Here is a 23911-nt window from a genome sequence, read left to right as displayed (position 1 = left end):
GAGGCAACATTAATGACATATCTCTACGCAGCATTTGTTCTTTACCTGGTGCACAGAGCAAACAAAAGGAGTGTTGAAAACAGAAACACTAAATCCAACTATTCTTTCTGAGCTGATCACTATTAACTCATGTTTAGGATTCATAAGATAGCATATGACTTTTTTTCATAATAAGTCCATCTTTATTTCTACTTATTAAACTGCAAATGTCTGTGGTACAAAAAGTATCTTCAAAGTGAGCAGAACCCCACGTGGTATAGGGTCAGTTTCTAGGAGACTCACTGTATCTCTTTGCTCATAGGTCTGTCTGAGTATCCTTGAATGGATAGCAAAGTCAACACATAACTCACAGAGCTGAGGTTACAAAACAGATGGAGTCTACAGAGATCCAAAGAAAGGCAAGTCCTTTATTTATCACTGGTAACAAAATGTCAGAAGTCCTCAGCATGTACCTCCACACTGACAGACAGATGTACAGACTATTCTAAGTGCTGATGTACTTAGAATAGGGTCTAGTCAGTGCTAAATTCTACTTAGCTCTACCCTAAGAAATGTTAAGTTGGTAATTGTTCTTAACAGACACAAGGAAAACTTTTTGTGGTTTAATCTTACATATCAGTATATTCTCAATTAATAGTCAGTCTTTATGTTATTATTTGCATAAGGTTGTATTACTAAGTAAGACTAAAATTGTTTCAAAGTGTAAAAAAAAAGAAAAGTATACGAAAATAGATGTTTATTACAGAATGTTAGAAAAATATCCCAAGTGACTGCATTAACTAAACAAAAACCACACTGCCATGGATGAGAAAGACCCAGCAGTGGGCAGACAGTTCAGGTTGGAGAGACATATCTGTTCCTGGTGAGTCAATTCTGTAAAGTTCTCAAATATTTGAGTTCAAAGTGAATGTGTGAACTGGCTTGACATGACCCAAAAAGTAGATTATAAATATAAGGGCAGTTGGAACAATGACAATAACTAGTTTCTAACAGTCATTCCAGGACAATAAGTAGAGAACTGTACATATGTGGACTATCTGTGTGTACAAACACACACATCAAAATCAGGTAAAAACAATCTAGGGAGCAGCATGTGCTCACACATTTAGAGACCCTCAAGAATAGCATTAAAAAGATGTATAACACGAATTATACATCTGTCTCAAGAACAGCATATTTCCAAAATTGATGCATTTGTTTGCAGGTAAACACCGAAGTATTAACCACTACAGACACCACAAGGATGACATCAAACTATGATGTGCTCACAGGCAGCTGCTGTATCTGGGGCATCAATTTTAATCATCTTCTTTGTTGTAATGGGTTTTAAATTTCCATTTTTATCTTCTTTGTAATTAGCTTGATCACTCTTCATAGCAAACTTTTTTCCAATTGTTCCCACCAAAGTCTCATATCTTCTCGCCCTTTCTTCATCCTACACATTGACCTCCACTGTTTCCTCTTCTGCTGCTGCTGCTACTGCTGCTTTGTTCTTAGAATTCATCTGAAGCATTAATTTCTCAACTTCAGGGTTAAGTCCTCTCAATGACATCCTTCCAAAGAGAAGATCTTCACATACTGAGAAGCTCTGCTCTTCTATGATGAAAAGCTCTTTCTCCTTGAACTATGGCAAATCCAGGTACCAGTGATCATCACTAATCATCTTCTTTTCCTCCTCGTCTAGTTGTTTCTTGGTTTCCAATCCCAAGCCTCTATGAATGAACTTCATGCACAGCAGGTTCTTGGATAACTTAGTCTTGTGCCCAGATGCCACGTTGGCTACACTTGGACTCTAAGCATTTGTGATAACCTGTGTAAGACTGGGATCATCAACATTCCATCATTAAGCAGAGAGGGTCTCACAAGACCCACACCTCCACCTCTCCATAGGCAGTCAATGATTAGAGGAGGGAAATACATGTTCAATGATGTAGCCACTGCTGAATGGCCCGTCATCCCACAAGATAGCCTAATTAAACACATTGGTTCACCAAACAGGAATAAAAGGCATGGAAATAGAAGGAGGATTAGCTGGTAGTGGGAGTGAGAGGGAGCCAAGGAAGGGTGAGACAGGGGAAATACAGTAAAAACACATTATAGACATATATGGAAATATCTTAATGAAACCTACTATCCTGTATAATTAATGCATGTTAATATTTTTTAAAGAACTAAGAAGGTTAGAAGGGATATCACTCCACTATACTAGTGGTATCTCTGTGAAACCATTTTTCAACAGCTCACTGCAAACCATTTTCTCTCTATTATGACTAATTGTGCTTGTGAATATAACACATTTGCCATGAAAACTTTGGAAAACAGAGAAAAGCATAAATAGTATATTAGGGACTACCTCTAAAGCCACAGTCCAGTGATAATCACGTTGGAATGATTTAGCATATTTCTTCCAATGGTTGTACACACCTATAATTGGGCTTTAAAATGTAAATTTATGACAGTTTATTTAATATACCCATGTGTGTGGATATGCATGTTGTTTTCCTATTATAAAAAGGCAACAATAAACACCACATACATCAAAAAAGATAGCATATGGCCAATGTTTTGACTCATCCACTAAGACTTTTACTCTTTTACTAGAAGCAGATTTCCACATTGCTCTCACATACCCACAATTGTAGAGCAAGCTTGTGTATGTTATGCCAAAGCATGAAATCCTGTTTCTGCCCTAACTTTTGTGCTGCAAGGAGCAGAAGGAAGGACACAGCTGTGCCCTTCTGCTGGAACTCAACTCCAACTCTTGCTTTTGAAAGGGAAATTCCTCCAAGGAATGTTTGAATATATCTCTTCTTTCCTGTTCACACTTTATTCTGAAATGCCAAAAATATTGGGGAAAAACCCCACTATTCCCACACAATTGTTTCTATAGTCCATGCCTTCTTTGCCTCAGATGGAGCCATTCCACAGAACCAAAAGCCTCTTTTGGTTACGATAGGTTAGGTTAGAACCAATCCTAACATCTAAGAGGGTTTTAGAGGATCCTGCTTGATGAGTACATAAACTGACAGGGACCTCTGATTTCATGTCACCATGATACTTCTTTTTAAGTTGCTCAGGACAGTGTGGTTACAGTCATGGAAGAAGAAGAAACAACCCCCATGCTTGGGGGAACAGATGCTAGCGTCCTTGACTGCAATGTTCTTTACAGTGGATGAAACATTTAGGGTCAGAACTGTATTAGAATGTCCAGATTCCCTGCAGTTGGTTTTCCGCCACTGAAACCTCAAAATCCAGACATTCTCAGCAGTGTACTGCATATATTACACAGGGGCATCAAAGATTTATCACTACACTCAGTCCACCTCGGGGGAGCATTTCATCACCGCAGAAAAGAACTAAACTCATTTGAACCCCTCTTTAATTTTTAAAGTGAAAATCTATATCCATCAGGCATATGTCATAGTTTCAGAAGGAGAAAACAAAGGTACATTTTGTAAATTTCCCTTTGAATATGATTATAAGATAGATACCCAGAAAACAAAGACTTTAATATTAATTTTATATTAGTGAAACAGGTTTCCTAATTACTGATTTCTCAGTATTTTATTAGATACTTAGACCCTCTACTTTAGTTTGAAATGAGCGCGTGCACTAGCGCGAGCACACACACACACACACACACACACACACACACACACACACACACACACACACACACTTCTTCCTCTTCTGGCATGTATCTCTATTGCTTCACTTTTGATACATTTCATTGAGAAGTACTGTTCAGACTGAATCGCATCTACACAGTATATTCAATTTCCTTTTCTGAAGAAATTGACAGGTCAATTCAAAAACAACCATGTTTGTTGAGCTTCTTTTTATTCTGTTCATGGGCAAATTCACTGAACACACTTGTTCCTTCTAAAATAAAGAATCTTTCCAGTTTTTCCTGATATATATAAACTTATTTTAATAACCGAGGAAGAAAACAGTCGATACTTGACACCTGTCTATCTGTTTCCATCTAGCATCCTATACATCATCTAATTTAACTCTAACAAACCTTTATAAGGTTGACACTATTGTTCATATTGTTATGAATGTTGAAACCAGCAGTCAGAAAACAAACAAAAATACCCAAAGTGATAGAATGCCTAGGGTACTTTCATCTAAGAAGCTGAGCTCCAAAGCTGTTAGATGCCCAATCTCTGTGCTCCACATTTTCCCTAAGGTTGAGTACATGTAAAAGCAGACAGGCAGAGGAGCACAATTCAGTCTAATAAATGAAATGTAATTATGGAAGTGAAAACCATTCAGTCCCCCGACCCACCTCTACCCATAGGTTTTTGTCTTCAACAGTAATCTATATTCAGGTTCCCAATATAGTCACTTGGAGACTTTCATTCTTTAGGTAGCACATGTATTATTAAGGTCATATGGGTATTTTAGCTGTGTTTATAGCTATGTAGCATATCCCTATAACTCCAGCACTTGGGAAACTGGTGAGGGGTAGTGATTTCAAAGACTTCCTGAATTATGAATAATGCTGTGTCTCAAAATAAAAATAAAATATAAATAAATAGTCTAATTTTGTAATTTCTTACCCTCTTGCTGAATTTCATTTCTAACAACTTGATGGAATTCTTCACCTAGATACCCATCATGCCACTGAAATCATTTCTAAACCCTCTAACTCTGCTCATATTGAATGTATTTTCTGTTCTCAGAAGGAATGCATGACTGGGAGTAAAATAAAACCTGTCAAAAATGACAAAATTCAGATATGACTCATATGCATCGCTGAATCCTAATCCCAGTCATCAAATTTGGAGCTCACCAAATCCTCCTGCTTCACTTCTCAGATAAGAAAGCTCCAGCCCTGAAACAGTAGCTCTCTGTAGATCATCGTGAATTTATGCCTTAGATTCCAACAGGAGCTTGACTTGTGGGGAGTTTTTGTAGTTTATATGAGTTTTGCACTGGGTGTGCTGTGAGTCACTCACCATACTGAGTATCAGCTTTGCATTATCTCATTCCACCCTCAATATGTATCATGAAGTTAGCATTATCACCAACCGAGGAAAGTGAGGTTCTGCTAGATGAACCATACATCCAGGCCAGTGTGTTGGAGGAGTTAAAACCCTTCACTGTCTCCCTTACTCCAAATTCCTGGCTTCAGCCAGCTGCTCCTGGCTAATGTTCCTTCTGCATCACCTGCTTCCTTCTTCCCTATAAATACAAACTGTATAAAGAATAGAAATATTCTTTATTATTTTAACTGTTAGACTTTTAATGACAAAGGTATTTCCACCACAGAATCAAAGGACTAAAATATGCTAACAATAAGCCACATATTTTTCCCAGGGTTATAAACTCCCTAGTTGTTTCAACTTATAAAACATGTCTGCACAATGTCAGGCAGCCAGTGTTTTGTTCTCTGCTTTTTGGTAGATATCATGTGTTCAGTTTCTATTAAACACTATGGAAATTTCCTGTGTTCCTTTTCCTACATCATTTCAAGTATCACTACTATAAGTCACTATCTTTCAGATTTAGTTTCAAGATATCTCAAATCTTTTAGAAAATGTCAACAAAACTCAAAAACATTTATTTTGTTCACTTAAATTTTGGAAGTCTTCATATTCTATGTATTCATGAGAAGGTGAATAAAGTAAGTTAAAAAAATAAAGCTATAAGTAACCAGAAAGAGGGAGCAGCATACTAGGGACAATTACTACCAATTAGAACTGCAGAAGATTTCATAAAGAGCTATGTATACTTCATAGTAAACAATATAACATAAAAAGTTTGGGGTTCACACAGAAGCAACCATGGAATTTCTACCATCCTTCACTCTTCTGTCTCAAATCAACAGGAAATAGTGAAAACAATGTCCAAGAGCAATGCAATTTAAACAGTGTCTGTAGCTATGCATAAGTGCACAATTATTATGTACCTCTTGTGGTCAAAATATACAGTATGTGCCATCTATACAATCAATTATTCAGCAATTCAATTCATCCCATTTTTGACAACCTTAATAAAAGAATCAAGGGAAAGATCATTTGATTATATGATGCATCATAAATCATCAACTATTTTTCAAAAATGCCCTTTCCATTCTGCCTTTAAAGCTATTATCTCGAGTCAAACACCAACACCTCTCACCTCAATTATCAAATTATGCTTCAGAGGTCTACCTACATACAATCTCACTAACCCCACATTACCCTTAATGACTTCAATTACCGTATAAATAAATAGGAGCTTATTTTTATGACCAGTCTCTTCCTCAGACACATTAGACATTCTCTCAGGAAACATGTTTTCCAGATGGATTGAATTAAATGCTATTCTCAGACATTATCTCCCATTTCTATACATATTTTCCTGGAGGAGAATGATTTTATTTGGTTGGCTTATCAATGAACACCTCCCTCAAGCCTATGTATCCTCAATCAAACTTTCCATGATCTCCCCAAGTACTCCTCTGGGCTTCCTTTACAGTATCATCCAAACCATCCATCTCACAATTGTGTTAGCTGCTTTCTACAACCAGAGCAATGACTACAGATCAGAAACAATATTAGTCACCATTTCCGCCCCAAAACACAACAAAAATGCTAAAGTGATATTTACTGAAAATGTGAATAAATAACCTTAATCAATATTTTCCCTATGTGACACATTTTAAGTCACTGCTCTTTGATGAGGGGTGATAGTTATGTGAGTATAGGGTTAAAATTTAGAATTCAGTTACGTGTTACGCTGTCCGCTGTCTTAACAAAGTAATAGGAGACCCTCTTCCAAGACCTCACTAGACCAACTGGCTAGGTTTCTAGTACCAGGTATTGTTTCCCTCCTGTTGAGTGGGACTTGAGTCAAAATAGACAAATGTTGGTTACCACCACATGTGATTACCACTACTGAACCTTTAGGGACATCTTGCCATGCTGGTCATTGTGGTTCATAGGTGTCACAGCTGGGTATGACTACTAATTAGTTCCATCCTGGGGGATTTTCACAATATTTTCTGTTACCATGGAAGCTGGACTGCAGGACAGAGGCTTTCACGTTAGATCCAGCTCAAATAACCCAAGTCTTGTATTCTAATTCTGTAGTGTCTTCATCAATGGGCTTATCTCCAACTTCTGAGAGGCATCCAAGGTGCCTCTGTAGGCAACATTCTATATTGCTTGGGAGTCACGACGAACCATTCAAAAGGAGCTTTACCATGCCTAGTAGTGGTGTATGTTTTAGTCTATGGTTCTTGTGTGGGGCACATCTGGCCCAAGGGTAATAACTTCCTTCAAGGTACAAGGTAAATATAAAATAATATGATCCCTTGTGTGTTTCAAACAATCTTTGTGTTATTTTTCTCTCCTCTTCCTTCTGTATTGAACTTCCCTCCTCCCCAGTCAGAGACCCCTCTCTATTTTTCTATTTCCTGCTTTATATCATCTGTATCCTTCTATTCCCTTCTCACGCCTCCCAACATTGTTCTGTCAACTTTCCTGGTTTAGGCAGTTTCTCAGTATTAAGCAGTCACATCTGAATCCTGAACCTAGGAGCCACAGATGAGAGAGAACATGGTTATTTTTCTTTCTGTGTCCTGGTTACCTTACTCAATGTATTTCTTTTTTTTTTATTTATTAGTTCAAGTTAGGGAACAAGCTTTTTTCACATGTAAGTCCCTTCTCCCTCTCCCTCCCCTCACCCCATTCCTCCTCCCCCACACCCAACCTACCCCCACCCATCCACCCACCACTCCCCAGGCAGGGTAGGGCCCTCAATGGGGGCTCTGCAGAGTCCACCAAATCTTCCTGTGCTGGGCCTGGGCCCTTCCTCATGTGTCCAGGGCCAGAGTGTAGCCCTTCTTGCAACAGGGAAAATTACTAATCCACTACCAGAGGCTCCCTGGAGTTCAGAGGCCTCCTTATTGACATCCATGTTCAGGGGTCTGGATCAGTCTTGTACTGGCCTCCCAGACAGCATCTGGGGTCTATGTGCTCTCCCTTTTTCAGGCCAACTGTTCCTGTGGGTTTCTCCAACTCAATGTAACATTTTCTACTTCCACCCTTTTACCTGTAAATCCCATGATTTTAATTTTTATATCTGAATAGTATTCATTGTGTATATGTATCAGATTTTCATTAGTATTTATTGTGTATCTGTATCAGATTTTCATTATCCATTCATCTATTCAAGGACATGTTAATTGCTTCGGTTTCCTGGCTATTGTAAATAGAGCAGAAATGAACATAGCTGAGCAAGTATCTGTGGAGTAAAGTGTTGACTCCTTTGGGCACATGCCAAGGAGTGGCATAGCTGGATTATATGGTGTATTTATTTTTAGTTTTTTAAGGTTTTCCATACTGATTTACAAAGTGGCTAGACCAATTTAGAAATAGAAGGTTACTCTTTTGCCATAACCACACCAGTATTTGTTGTAAGTTGTTTTGCTCATCTTAGCCATTTGGATGAGAGTAAGAGAAAACCTCAGATTTCTTTATACTTGTAGTTTCCTAATTATTAAGAAAGATGAATACTTTTGAAGTATTTCTAAGCCATTTTAATTATTTATTTATTTGCTGTTGTTGTTGAGAACTCTCAGTGTAGATCCCTAGCCTATACCTCTCTTGAACAGAAGCTTCTCTATACCACAAATGGAGACCATCACAAAAAAACAACTGGACACAATGCAGATATCAATGAATGATTGAGAGTTTAGCCCAATGGATAGGCTACATTACAGCTCCTGCATCTATGGCTCAGAAAACATTCCAGAAAAGCAGGTGTAAAGAGCCAGAATATCAGGAAGTCTGCTGTGAAACAGCCTTTCCTAGATGTGGCTGCACAACAAGACATAAACAATGGCATTATCACTACACATGCTAAATCAGAAGGAGGAAATCTCATAAGGATACAACCCAAAAAAGAACTGCAGGCAACTAGTGTCTGCTGACAGAGAATTAACCTGTCTCGGGGATGAAGCCCCTTATTGATTATTCAATACAAAGTGGTCATCCTTGAAGCCATATACAAACAATGAGAGTAGGCTAAGTAGGTTCTGTTTTTATCTTTGTGTATACATATGTATATATAAAACAATAATATTCAAAGAAAATGAGACTATAACTGTGGTGATACTTGGTCCATGATCTAACAAATAAAGCTTGCCTGAAGATCATAGTGCAAAGCTAGCCACACTAGTTAACCATAGAAGCTGGGCCGAGGTCCTGCACGCCTTTAATCCCAGCACTAGAGAGGAATATAAGGCTGATGGAGACAGAAATGCAGTGCATTCAGTCTGCAGTCATGCGGAGGACAGATCACCCCTTTTGGTCTGAGCCTTGGTAGAGGTAAGAACTCTCTAGTTGCTTGGTTGCTTTGCTTCTCCGATCTTTCAGCTTTACCTGCCCCCAATATCTGTCTCTGGGTTTTTTATTATTTGTGCTACATGTCACTTTTAGGATAAGTGCATGAAAGGACTTCAAAAGAAGGGATATGGAAGAAACTGGAGGGACACTAAAAATACATTATTTTTCCTATCGCCTGGGCTGGACACAAAATATTTTGTATCTGTATCAAAAGTGATTTTCATAGAAACACTGAAATAATTATTATAGCCATTTCATCCATCATGAAAGACAAGCAAATCTTTGTGTAAAGTAGCCCTGTCTATGGATTACCATTCTTGGACATATCTATAGGGGTGTTCTTCTTTGCCTGCTCTGCAAGCTACCTACTGTGTACAAGTAAACTTAGTCTTTCACCACATAAGGCATGAGGATATGATATCCTGAGCAGCTAAGAATATAAACTCAGCAAGGAGCTTGGTGATCATTTGACATTGTTTGTAGTCTCCCTGCTCGTGTTTTCAATGTGGCCTAAAAATGTCATGACTCAGAGTGGTTATTTCTAGAATTGCTTCAAATTCTTATCTAAACCACTATAATTTCACACCTGGCATTGAAACTACCTAGTTTGCCTGCAAGAGCACCACTTACTTGGAGATTATACAGTACTTGCTGAAACTAACTTAGTGTGTAAGGGTTTATTCTCTAGCCCTAGCAAGAGAAACATGTTGAAGAAGACAACTGTGCTCCACGCTGCTCCTCCTCAACACACCTCCTCCTTTAATCCATACAGCATCTTTTTTTTAACACCACAACTCAAGAAAACTTTGCTATTAAAGATCTCTAATAATCTCTCAGTTACCAAATGCAACAAACTTCTTCTACATCACAAGAGATTAATTTTTCCCTCTTGAGCCAAATGTTTTCATCTCATCATCTTTTTTTCATTCATTTATTTAGCTCATAAATAAAGTCATGCACAATTATGATACACAATACAGTATGTTCACAATGGCATGGCTAAATTAAACCAATTAACATGTTATATCACACATATTCATCATTTTTGTTTTGAGAACACTTAAAGTATACTATCTCACAACTTTTAAAATATAGCATATTGTTATCAACCATATTTATCATGTTCTCAGTAAACCTCAGGACTTCACAGAGTCCATGCCTCTTGTCCAACTGCTGTTTTACATCCTTAAGCCAATCATCTCTCCATTGTTAAAAACCCACATTGAAGCCTAATAGCCACAATTCTGCTCTCTGTTCCCATAAGTTCATCATTTCTAGGTTACACATAAAATTGAAATTGTGTGACATTTGCCTTCCAGTGTGTCAATTATTTTTTTGGCAAGCATATAACTTTCCTACTTACTAAAGATGAAATCAAATTTGCATGCACAGGTGAGCACTCTCTGAAACAACTTGGATTCATCACATATTGGAGTTTCAATTAGCATATATATATATATATATATATATTATATGTATATAATATATATATATATATATATATGCAATAATGACAATATGTTATGCATCAATAGCAGCAACATCTTTTCCAGGTTCTGCAGTCATTTGAACAAAATTGTAGAGACATCAGGCACACTCCATTTAAAAAATAAAAAAACAAAAAAAACAAAAATGAAAAAACAAACAAACAGCAACAACAACAACAAAGTAAAAAATAAAATCCCAGAAAACAATGCAGTTCTGTTACTCTTGTGGTACTTGACACCATTTTGTTTTTTAAATTAGCTTCTTAGTCATCATCTGGGAGGAAACCATTCTGAGCAACATCATTAAAAACGGCTCTGATAAAGCATGGTCACTACTATGCATCATAAAGCAGGTCCACATGTGAGTGAGTACATATCATGTTTGTCTTTTTGTGATTGGGTTACCTCCTCAGAATGGTTTCTTCGAGTTCCATCCATTTTCCTGCAAATTTCAAGATTCCATTGTTTTTTTTTTTCTGCTGAGTAGTACTCCATTGTGTAAATGTACCACATTTTCTCTATCCATTCTTCGGTTGAGGGGCATCTAGGCTGCTTCCAGTTTCTGGCTATTACAAATAATGCTGCTAATGAACATGGTTGAACACATCTCCTTGTTATATGAATGTGCTTCTTTTGGGTATATGCCTAGGAGTGGAATTGCTGGATCTTGTGGTAGACTCATCTCATCATCTTAAATGCCCCATGTATGCTCATTACCAGATCATACTAGTCATATATAGACTTAGTATTTCCTTTTAAAATTAAACAAAATTAAAAATTCAATTGCCACCTCTCTCTGCCCATATGTCAAGTATTCTATAGACACATTAAAGATATTCAAGACATTTACAGAATGCTTTAATCACTTGAAGTTTCTGATGTGTAACACCAGTCTGAACAGCTGGATCATTCAACTTGCACAATTCCATTTAGCTCATTATGTTTTATCTTTCATGGAATGATCTTTGCCAACCACATCAAATCCTATTGAAATCTGATTCTTTCTGCAAGATTCATCCAAAGTATGTACCTTTCTTATGATTATTAGCAGCCATTCTAATTAAAGGGGTGGCAGTTCTACCACCAAATCGCACAGCTCTCTGTACTACTCTTGCCCGCGTTGCTCTACTCTGTCCTTGCTGGTGTGAATGCCTACTCTGCCTACAATAGGGTCTGAAGAGTTCCTCGTTGACAATCATCACTGAGTGCTCTCAATGTGGCAGGTCAAAGGCCTAATGACAGTTTCCACATCTTCTTAATTCCTTGTCAAAAACACGCTGTTTTGTTACCTTGATCTTAAAGACACTGGGATATAAGATGATGAACTGAAAGCCTCGAGAGAAGAGGCGACTATCTGGATGACAATCAGTTTTGAGGCCTGAGTCACTCCAGGTGGGTGGAGCACCGAAGCCCATGCCCTCCGCCTTACTTATGCACAGCATCTTTACCCGCTGTTGACACTGATGACACCTGACTCAGCACCAAACACCCTTATTGGTGAATGAGTGAATAAGGACCAGTGTCTTGTATGTGAGGATAGTTTATAGGACATAAAAGTTATCATTGACAACACAATTTATTTCCACTGCAGCTTGGAGACAGCACCGTGGGAAATGTTATCTCTGTTTCCCAGATGCTGAGAAGTTCACATTCATATTTAGGGACATGGCTAGGGCCTCACCTCCATCTTCTGTCTTCAAGTTTCATCAGCCTTCTTTTAAAGCCCCTGAGCATTTGTAGTTCATCAACAACCAACCAAGGTATTTCTAAATATAGTGGTTTCTATTGTGCTCTGTACAATGTGATGGTGACGGTTTCATTGCTTATCTCTTTGGGAGGGGGAAAAGGGAATCTTAAAGAGTTGTGGTGAAATAGCACATATTTATCATATTGTATCGCCCAATATCTATTGAGATAACTTGTTAACACTAAAACAATTCTAGGAGTCTTATTTGGCAGTTCATCTTTGAATGTGTCTGGTTATTTTTTAAGTCCATATATTATATACTGATTTTTGTCTCTAATTGTTTCTGAAAGTTCCTTTAATTTTTTCCTTCACTCATTCAGGAAAGCTGTCAAAAATATTTGGGAAATGTTTGAAAAATTAATTTTAGTAGAGTTATTTCCCAGAATAATCTTCATTTTTAATTTTTTGAGACAGGGTTTCTCTGTGTAGCTTTGTAGACCAGGCTGGCCTTGAACTCACAGAGATCCACCTGCCTCTGCCTCCTGAGTGCTGGGATTAAAAGTGTGTGCCACCACCGCCTTGCTTCTTCAATTTTTTATGGCTATAATTATTGTTCTTTCTCAATCTCAAATAATACCTTACTGTATATGTTTCCATATTTGACAAAATTTAAGACTCGAGAAGCTGATTTTTTAAAAATAGAAGAAATAGTCATACTTTATTTTAACTTTGTTATTTATATTTTCATATATTAAATAATATTACATTTTGTCTTCATTGTATAGCCATTCCCTTTTAATTGAAGCATTTCTTCCTTAAAACAAAAAACTATATAACATGAGGCATTATGAGGGAAACCAGTCTCTGATAGACAGGCTCATAGAAACCATTAAGAACACATGGCCATCACCAGCTGAAGTTACTACAACATCATGGAGAATAGAGGAAGGAGAGGCATTGCTGAGAGAGCCAGTAAAACTGTGCTATTAGAGAGTTAAGAGTGAGGTTGATTCACCAGAGACTCCAGAACTAAAGCAGTGGGTTTGCTGAGCTCATAGAAGACAAGATCTCTAGGAGTTAAGATGGTCTGTCTAGTGGGTAGCTCTGGATTATTTTCACCTGTGCATAGTTGTGTTACTATACACATCCAGAGGTGATGAAAGACCAAAGCAGACAAAGGATTTCTACCCTGGTTTCTCAGAGGTGAAAAGGTTGTTGTCAAGTTGGATTTCTCAGAGAAAAAATTATTCAAAAGCTAAATGTTGAACTTCTGGGGGCGGGGGCTTTGAAGACGGAACAACAGTCCACAAAAGACATAAATGGTAAAACAGTGTGGATAAAATAAAATCAAGTTTATCTTAGGCGTGGACAGTTATTTTCCCCATAGCATGCAATATATATTTCTCCCCTATAAGAAAGTATGCTGGGGTAAAGGCTCTTCACCCAGCCCCGGGTCTTACCAATAGCCAGGTATGGCAGACTGAAAGGCAAGAGCTTTCCCAGCCTGGAGTTGCTAGCCTGGAGGTGATCTGAACCAGGAGGTGACCCCAGAGGCAGGTAGGGCAGTTAACGGTGTGTTCCCCCTTAACCTAGGAGTCAGGCTAAGCAGCAGCCCATGCCTGAACAGAACAAATTGGGTTAGGGGAGATGAGTACCAGCCTATTGAAGCAGCACCAAGATAGCTCAAGGAAAACGACTGTGGAAGAGGAAAGGTTAGATTGGGGTCCCAGCTTCCATTCCAGCCACTGCACCTAAGATGGATAAAAGGCAGGAGAGCCCAGTGGTGATAATTACTTGTGACAACAGCAGGGTTCCTGAGAAAAGAATCTGAGTTCTACAGCAGCCGCCTAGGCCCAAGAAGCCTGGGTTCAAAGGCAGTCACACCTTCACAGCAGAACTGCAAAATTGCCAGCTTCCAATGCCAGCAGCCCTCTGGCATATGACAGCCAGCCGGCTGCCGTGAACAACCACATGGAACCCAGTGACGAATGGAGGCACCACTCTTCTGAGAGCCAGGCGTCTACTTCTCCATGGCTGCCATGACAGAAAGGGGAATTGAAAAACATTAAAATCCACAGCTGCTTGGGAGCCCAAACAAGAACCCCCCCCTCCCTGGAACACAGCAGGCTGCCTTTGACAGCCCTCAGTGAGGACTGGGTGGCTCCAAACAAGGATTGGGCCTTTTGTGAAAGCTAGCAAATGCCGTGGCAGTCAAAAGTGAACTCAGATTTCTGGTGTACAAGAAACGCATGGTGAAAAGCCACAGAGGAGATTTCCTCCTCTCGCTGCACTGCGCTGCTTCCCTTGTAAAAAAGAGGGAAGGGGAGAGGGGCAGTAGAGCCAGTAGCCCTAATTGAGAAAACTTCCCATCATGTGGAAGTTGTTCCCTTCCTCCCTTCTGATTTGTTCTCTTTTTTACCCCATTTGGATATACATAGTCAGCCAAACATTGCCCACTGGTCTGTATCTGAAGATGGCACAACCTCTCGTTTTTGCCAGCCCAACTTAGCCTGTTCCAGACTCTGGCCGGGTCTGCCCAGCTTTCTCCAGAGAAAGAAGCCTGAAGATTTTAGCTTCTGGCTCCTGGCCAGACTCTGGTTATCAGCCAGCTCCCAGCTCTGGCTAGAAACTTGGCTACTACATGCTCCCCGGAGAAGGATAGTTGCTGAGGCTCCCCCGGAGGTGGACACAGCAGACTCTGCCAATCAACAGGCAATCTTGTTCTGCCCCTTCTCTGCCAGACCCTGCTCTGGCTTCAAGATGCACCATTCAGGCCTGAGCCTTCAAAGCCGGCTGCTTCTCCTAATGGTGGAAGACTCACTCTGGCCTTTGAGACACTCCTCTCATCAGTGACCCGTTGTCGGCAGAATTGCTCTGCCAGGGACTGCTCTCAGCTGTACCCCGAAGCCCTCGGAGACCTTTCTAGATATAAAAGTTGCAGACAGACCTTTCCACTGGCATCCTAAAGCCTGCAGGGAGCAAGGGGCTATAGTATTTGTAAGCTCTTAGCTTGTCACACTGAAATATGAAGAAGATTTAGCACTGTAGCACTAAGGAACCTTGTCCATGTGGCAAACAGAAGTCCTTCTGACTCGTTCACCCTTAGCTGTCTGCCCGTGTCATTCTTAGAGGAGACACTAGACAAATGCCCAGTTGGAGGCAGAAGAATAGAATGTTTCAAAACAATTGGTATAATTAATTAGATGGTTTCACGCTGCGTTGGACTTTTCTAATGTATTTTATTCCTAGTCCCTTGCCATTCAAGATCAATTGTCACTCCTTGATATGAATGACAGTAGACCTTTGCAGGTCCTTTCTGCCTCCCTTCTATAAAAAGGTTTGAATGGATAGTGCTAACCCTTGATGTCTTACGGATTTGTAAAAACATTTGGATGAACAGGAAAGAAATTCATTTAGGAGTGTAATTTAGGACACACACACCTGCATTAGTGCAAAAGGACACTCCCCAGAGTCATTCCAGATGTTGACTGAGCACCAGTAACAGGCCACCTGTTGGTACAAAAGTGGCACAACTCATATAGGTACAACCAACTGTCCTCTGGTTGGTTTAAAACCTGCTCTACAAGAGGGAATATACATCTGTTACACTGAGACAGGACACAGCCAGTGGCATAAAGGTCATAGGCCCCAGGGAAATTAAAGCTATTGTTTATCAAATGGATGTGATGTACCAGTCAAACTGCTTCCTAAACATGTATGTTTATGCCCATAACTTAGTGGTACTGTTACCGTTGACCATGGAAAAAGTTATTTTTTTCAACAAGTGTTCTGTACTATAGAGATTCATAAGCCACCAAGCTCCAGAGAAAAGTTACTGTTGTTGTGCCATGGTGGAATAATACATAGCCCTAAATGAAGAAAATAGTCATCTATATCACCACCCCCAAGGTTCAGAGAACATCACAGAAGAGACAGTAGAAAGAATATAAGAGTCAAGAAAAGAGTAGATAGTTATATAGCCATTTACTACAAATTAAACTAATCTGTCCTGTAATGGGGAGAGAATCTCATGCAACTCGAAAGGTTCAGAGAACCCAGAAAGTTCCATGATTCTCAAAGGCCTCAACAAGGTAATAGAAGTAGTAGAATTTCTGTCGAAAGGAAACTCTCCAAGTGGCCTAATTGAAAATTGTGCAGGGAAATCCAGGGTGGCAGCTTTTGAGCCACCACTTTGTTGGATTTCTGCAGATACAGCTATGTTTGAGTCTATAAGTACCCCTCCCCATATAGCTGTAAGTATTTCCAATATTTGCATTGATTTGTCAAACCAGACCTGGTGGGATTGTTTCTTTGGTATCAGGGATGCCATTTCTTGGAAGAAGAGATATTAATTCACACACACCCCAAAGTTATACGACAACCTTGTATCTGTGGGTGATTTAAGGCTGGATGTCACAGGTTCTTCACTTTAAACTTGGAACCTGGTGTGATTTTTGCTTATGTATAATGGTTAGTCATAGGTGAGGATTAAACTCATCTATTTGGAGAGTCTTAACTCAGCCAGAATGCACATTCTTGAAACAATGAATTTTCCATCTAACCTGAAAAGGTGTCTGTAAAATAATTTGCCCAGTGCAATTACAGCATGTGGCAAAGTTCTGTGTCAAACCCAGACTTGCTTCATTTCAAAGCTTGTGACCTTTTCACTATGAATAAACAAATGGGAGAACAGCTGAAGAGTAAGTAAAATGCCTCCTGAGTGAAACATAAGTGTATTCAGTACCTGTTCACTAAAATGCTTACCAAATGAATAAATAGGTAAGCAAATTGGTAGATGCAGCTCAACATACCTTAGCTTGTTTGCCATCTGATGAAAAAGGAGAATATTTTCAAACATTCCGGAGGCATGAATGATTAGGAAATTGTTTCAGCATTGATGGGGATTTTATGGGATTACTCCACCCAAGTTCAATAGTCTTAATGTCAATGCAATTTGGTATAATGCCCTTGGATTTCAAGTTAGGGAGTTTAATCATTTGGAAAGAGAAATTTGAAGGATCTAAAATATTGTTAAATAAATAGGTTGAAGTGAAATTAGCCTCTTAGGACTTTAAGAGCTACCACATAAAGTCCAAGAGCCAGAAACAAGACTGTTGTTCCCTACAGCCAAATATTGCCTTAATTCCTAATTGAACTTCTGCCATTTGATCTAATGTTGCTATATCAAAGCACATGGGCCCTCCACATGTGAGGAGCTTATACTAATTTAAAGCAAACACATCACATGGGGAAGAATGAAAACTCAAAAACAGCAGTCTGTTGTGTTCCTTATTTCTACTGTGTGACTTTGTCTCCAGTTCTTGACAACTGTCTTATTTTGAAATTTCACCTGTTCTCTCTACATCAACCTTCCCCTTACTTTCACTCTTCCTACAAATGCTAGAAAAATATTTCCGAATGACAGCTTTTATCACAAGATCAAAAACCTATCACAGTTCTCTAAAGCCTGATCTACAACAGACTCAAAAAATCTTTGCCCTCTTACCATCTATAAGAAGAAACAATCCTCTTTTGGGCCTTATATTTTATTTTATTTCTCTTTCTTTTGTAGTTTTTGTTTTTGTCTGCATCTTCTGTCATTTGAGGGATCCTAATTTAGAACTTTAAAACAAGATGTGCAAATTATCTCTGACATACTTTCCTACAGATGTGTCATCAGTCTCTATGTCATTCAGGGTCCCAGAAGGAAAACAGAATTAGCTGTGGATGAAATAAAGAGAAAGCAAATTAGATGCTGAGATACATGAAGACTAGCAGTGGTGAGAATATAGTACTGTTCTTAGCGATCAAGAAATAGAGGGAAAATAGGGTGTCTTGGGAGCCTAGTATACATGCAGGCATGAAGGACAGCACTTGCAGAAAGTCAAAAAATTAAGAAGACACTGCCAAGGTCAGGGCTTGGACTCAAAGCAGGGACAGAGAGAAATACCCCTACCTTTTCCTCTTGCCTTTTAATGATATCCTTTTAGATAACTCTTGACTAAACCAAATTGAGATAAATACAAAGAGGAAGAGAGTCCCGAGCCATGAGAAATGGTAGAGACCCGACAGGATTGTGGATAATTTCAAAGCCTTGCTGTAGCTTTCTGGAGGAAGGTGATTGCTGGCTGCCTATATTTGGGGTGAAAGAACAGCTGGATATATATATATATATATATATATAATTATATATATATATATATATATATATATATCTCGCACCCTTTAAGTTTACTTAGAAGCTCAGTTTCCTTACCTTTAATATAATATTAATAATCAATTTATAAAATTATCTTGAACAGTAAATGAAACTATATGGATAACTAACTCTAAGCCTGTGTGAAAAAGTCATGTGGAAACCTACTATATTATAAGCTTCATCATATATGGTGTGTGTGTGTGTGTGTGTGTGTGTGTGTGTGTGTGTGTGTGTATTATACACTCATGTATCATGTACAGGGGATTATATTTATCACAGAATCCATAAGGTATCAAATAAAAAGGGCAGTGATGGGTATAGGATACCTCCCCTTAAGCTATTGGTCAGAAGTATCCCCAGAGGCCTCCCAAAATAATATAGGTCATTGCCAATGCACTTAGTGGACCACCAGAACTTTACAGTAAGATCCTTTTACTGAAGATGCCACATACCATGGTCATGAGGCATGAAAAAAACAAGTAAGTATTGACCAACTTCTAATTAAAAAAAAAGGGGGGGGGGACATGAGGTATAGGTACATCAGGTAGGAGTTCAGAGGAATCCTTGGGGATGAGTATGGTCAAAATGCATTGTGTGAAATTCTCAAAGAATTAATAAAATAATTATTTAATATATTGTCGAGAACCAAAAATTATCTATTATAAAGTTTCTCTGGGTCCAAATATCTGCTCCATTTTTCTGGAGCCTGAACCTCCATTGTCTTGCAGATGCTGGTTAAATTGCAGCCCGATGGCATGGCCTCAGTGGAGAATGTCTCCTAGTTTGCTTTAGAACAGGCTTAGGCCCTGAATGTGCTGCACCTGTGCTGAGGGCTTTGTCTATGTGCCCAGAGACTGTTTAGGTGTGCCACTAGGGTTAAAAGAATGATTTGATAGTAGATGCTCTCTGCAGTCACCCCAACTGTTGGAAAGCTATTTAGGAGGATGCTAGAATAAACCAGAAGACTCCAGTTTCCAAGATGGACTGAGAGCTGTCCTGAAAGAACAAGGTGCCTGTGTCTGATCTTTATCGCCATTGAGTAGCTAGGAGGTTCCAGTTCCACTAACCCCCACTCAGGGATGGACCTGTGGCTGTTTGGATGGCTCTAACACAGCCCCCAAGGACATCAGTCTGGAATAGATAGCCTCTATATGGTGGGACTGATACAAGCCAGCCCCCAGCGATATATTTGTAAAATGTCCAGTCCCATTAGCACTAAATGTTCATTACTGCTGTTGCATATTAAATGAAGACTGTAGTCTATGTGCATACCTGTATATATTCAGTCTCTCATAAAACATAATGAAGAGTGAGCCATCAAGGGAAAAAATCAGTGAATGTTTTTGGTCACCTTTGTCACTCACCTTTAGTCCCCATTTCCTGGCCTTGAGACATGTTGCAAGACAGCTTGAAGATTTGGCAGGCAGACTATTTTATTTACACTGAGGACTTGGATGCCATTGCTCTTTCTTCTAGTCAGTAACAGACGCTGCCCTGGACAGCAGTGACATCTGCAGCCCCAAGGGAGAAGGGTCAGCACAAATTTTAATTTTGCTTTTGGTTTGGGGCTGTAAATATATAAACAGACTTTTTTCTTCCTGTCAGTTTGTATCTAGCTTCATTGCTGACATTTTTTAATGCTTTATGTACTTGGATTGACCTGAAAATATATAGCTTTAGGTTTTTGTTTGTTTCACTGTGTCTCTAATTCAACCTCTTTGATAAAGAAAGAACAAAGGAGAAAATACCTTGAAATATTTTGACTTTTTTTCTGTATCAATGAACGAGTAAGGAGGAGGTCATTTGTTATTTTTTGAGGTCTCTAATATTCCAATATGTTAATATTTAAACAGCTTAAATGCCAGAAAACAAGAACCATAGGGAGCTACAAGTTTCTGAGAATGATTTGATTCAACTAGGAAAAGGAACGTAAAAGATGGAGAACTCTACTGCACTCATTGGCCTGGAATGAGATACTAGAGTGACCTCTGATTTGCAAGTAGAGATGACAACAGGCTTACATGGGTATACACCGTCTGAACACAAATTTGTTCTTTGAACATTCAAGGTTTGCACTAGAGACAATTTCATCCTCTAGGGTTCAGTATCAGAAGGATTTCTGTAAGAGAACACACTGCTGATGTTTGTTGAGTCCACATTTGAGGCCATCAAAATGTCCTGCTTAGGCATCCCACAGAGAAAAAGCATCTTTTCCCTTAAGCATATAAAATAGCATCCTCATTACAGAAACACCATCAGGCTCCATAGTATTTGTAATCTCCCTGTGCCCTGGAGCAGTCCTCAAAGGTCAAAGAAAACACTAAAGGCTGTTTCTGTAAGATAATTAGATCAAAATAGAACTGAAGGCTGGCCTCAGGTAGCTATTTCCAATGTGAGTCAGTCACAGGACAATGAAAACTACAATTCATGCCTAAATGTTCTCCTTGGTCAAGGGGAGACTGACAAGATTGAGTCAGAACTCCTGGGTCATTTCTGATTGGCCTCCAGCCAGAGAACCACAACACAAGAAAAAAGAAACTTCACAGGCAAGCAAGCAAGCAACAATTTAGACATTTAGATCAATCATCTACAGGCTCCTTTGTCTGCTTTGGCCCAATTTTTCTAAACTAGATAAACATTTGGAATTTGCTAGAGAATGTTGAACATCCCTTGAACTGTGCAATTAGTAAAAGACAAAACAAATTAAGTCTTCCTTTGTTTTGATGCCAGAGAGACAAAAAGGATGGTGTGCGTAAATCACTAAGACAAGTAGGTTAAATCAGATGCAAGTCATGGAAAGATAGGGCAGCAGAGGGATGTCTAGCCATAGCTCCTTCCCATGGCTCCTGAACAACTTATTCTAACTGATTCCATGTCCAGTATATGAAAAACAGACATAAAGTAAATAATATCTGAAAGTTATTCCAAGTCTACAATAAAAGATTTTATACAAATATATATTTCAAAAAGTATCAAAATACACTTTTATGTTCCCATAAGGCTACCTTTCAGTTGTGTGGTAATATCTTGCTTGTACAAATAAAGCCTGTCTGAAGGTCAGAAAATGAAGCTTGCACTAGCTAACCATGGAGGTCTAGACATCTATACAGACAGACAGGAAGTAAAGTACCTGAGAAGAAATAGGATATAAGCAGGGAGAAACAGGAATTCACTTTCTTGTCTGTTGAGATGCTACCAAAGTAAGGTGTGGTGGTGGTTTGCTCCATCTCTCTGACTTCTCAGCATTTTCTTCTATATCTGATTCCAAGTTGTTAATACGTAGACCAATTAAAAATTACATTTATAATTGAGAGCTGAAATCAATAAAGTAGAAACTAGGAAAATAATACAAAGAATAAATGCAATGAAGAGTTGGTTCTTCGAGAAAATCAACAAGATAGACAAACCTTTATCCAAAATTACCTAAAGGCAGAGAGAGAACATGTAAATTAACAAAATCAGAAATGAAAAGGGGGACAGTAACAAAGGACACTGAGGAAATCCAGAGAATCTTCAGGTCATACTTTGAAAACTTGTACTCCACAAAATTTGAATATTTAAAGGAAATGGACAATTTTCTGGATAGATATCACTTACCAAAATTAAATAAAGAACAGATAAGCATTAAAAAAACCTATAAACCCCAATGAAATAGAGGCAGTCACCAAAAGTCTACCAAGCAAAATAAGCCCAGGGACAGATGACTTCAGTGCAGAATTCTACTAGAAATTCAAAGAACATCTAATATCAATTCTCCTCAAAGTATTCCACACAATAGAAGCAGAAGGGTCACTGCCAAACTCTTTTTATGAGGCTTCAATTACCTTAGTACCCAAGCCACACAAAGACACAATTAAGAGAGAGAACTACACAGCAGTCTCCCTCATGAAAATAGATGCAAAAATACTCAATAAAATACTAACAAATCGAATCCAAAAACACATCAGAAAAATCATCAACCATGATCAAGTAGGCTCCATCCCAGGGATGCAGGGATGGTTCAACATATGAAAATCCATCAATGTAATCCACAATATAAACAAACTAAAAAAGAAAAATCACATGATCATTTCACTACATGCTGAAAAAGCCTTTGACAATATCCAACACCCCTTCATGATAAAGGCCTTGGAGAGATCAGAGGTAACAGGAACATAACTAAACATAAAAAAGTAATATAATCCAAACCAACAGACAACATCAAACTAAATGGAGAGAAACTCAACTAGATGCTTTTAAAATCAGAAACAAGACAAGGCTGTCCACTCTCTCCATATCTCTTCAATATTGTACTTGAAGTTCTAACTAGAGCAATAAGACAACAAAAAGAGATCAAGTGGTTACAAATTTGAAAAGAAAAAGTCAGATTTTCACTATTTGCAGAATGTATGATAGTTTACATAAGTGACCCAAAAAAATTCTACCAGGGAACTCCTACAGCTAATAAACACCTTCAGCAAAGTGGCAGGATACAAGCTTCACTAAAAAAAATCAGTAGCCCTACTATATACAGAAGATAAATGGACTGAGAAAGAAATCAGAGAAACTTCACCCTTCACAATTGCCACAAACATAAAATGCCTTGGGGTAATGCTAAACAAACAAGTGCAAGACTGTATAACAAGAACTTTGAGTCTATAAAGAAACAAATTAAAGAATTTACCAGAAAATGGAAAGATCTCCCATGTTCTTAGGTAGGATCAACATAGTAAAAATGGCAATCTTGCCTAAAGCAATCTACAGATTCAATGCAATCCCCATCAAAATCCCAGCACAATTCTTCACAGACCTTAAAAGAAAAATATTCAACTTTATTGAAAAACAAAAGACCCACAATAGCCAAAACAATCTTGTACAATACAGGAACTTCTTGAGGCATCACCATCCCTGACTTCAAGCTCTATTATAGAGCTGCATTCCTGAAAAGAGCTTGGTATTGGCACAAAAATAGACAGGTTGACCAATGGAATCAAATTGAAAACCCTGATATGGACCCACACACCTTTGATTTTTGACAAAGAAGCTAAAATTATACAATGAAAAAAAGAAAGCATCTTCAACAAATGGTGCTGGCGTAACTGGATGAGGACATGTAGAAGATTGCAGGTAGATCCATATGTATGGCCATGCACAAAACTTAATTCCAAATAGATCAAACACCTCAAAATAAATTCAGCCACACTGAACTTTTAGAAGA

General features: G+C 38.6%; 1 protein-coding gene and 1 pseudogene across 1 annotated transcript in view; both read right to left on the bottom strand.

Annotated features, from left to right (window-relative positions):
• The window catches only part of LOC113832815 (metabotropic glutamate receptor 8), a 768119-nt gene that overhangs the window by 369101 nt on the left and 375107 nt on the right, over positions 1-23911 (bottom strand). The window lies entirely within an intron of this gene.
• On the bottom strand, positions 1250-20109 carry LOC113832855 (annotated as a pseudogene).

The sequence above is a fragment of the Cricetulus griseus genome (assembly GCF_003668045.3).
Source record: "Cricetulus griseus strain 17A/GY chromosome 1 unlocalized genomic scaffold, alternate assembly CriGri-PICRH-1.0 chr1_0, whole genome shotgun sequence".
Taxonomy (NCBI): domain Eukaryota; kingdom Metazoa; phylum Chordata; class Mammalia; order Rodentia; family Cricetidae; genus Cricetulus; species Cricetulus griseus.
The sequence above is the reverse complement of the archived record's forward strand: the minus strand, read 5'-3'. Positions and strand labels throughout refer to the sequence as shown.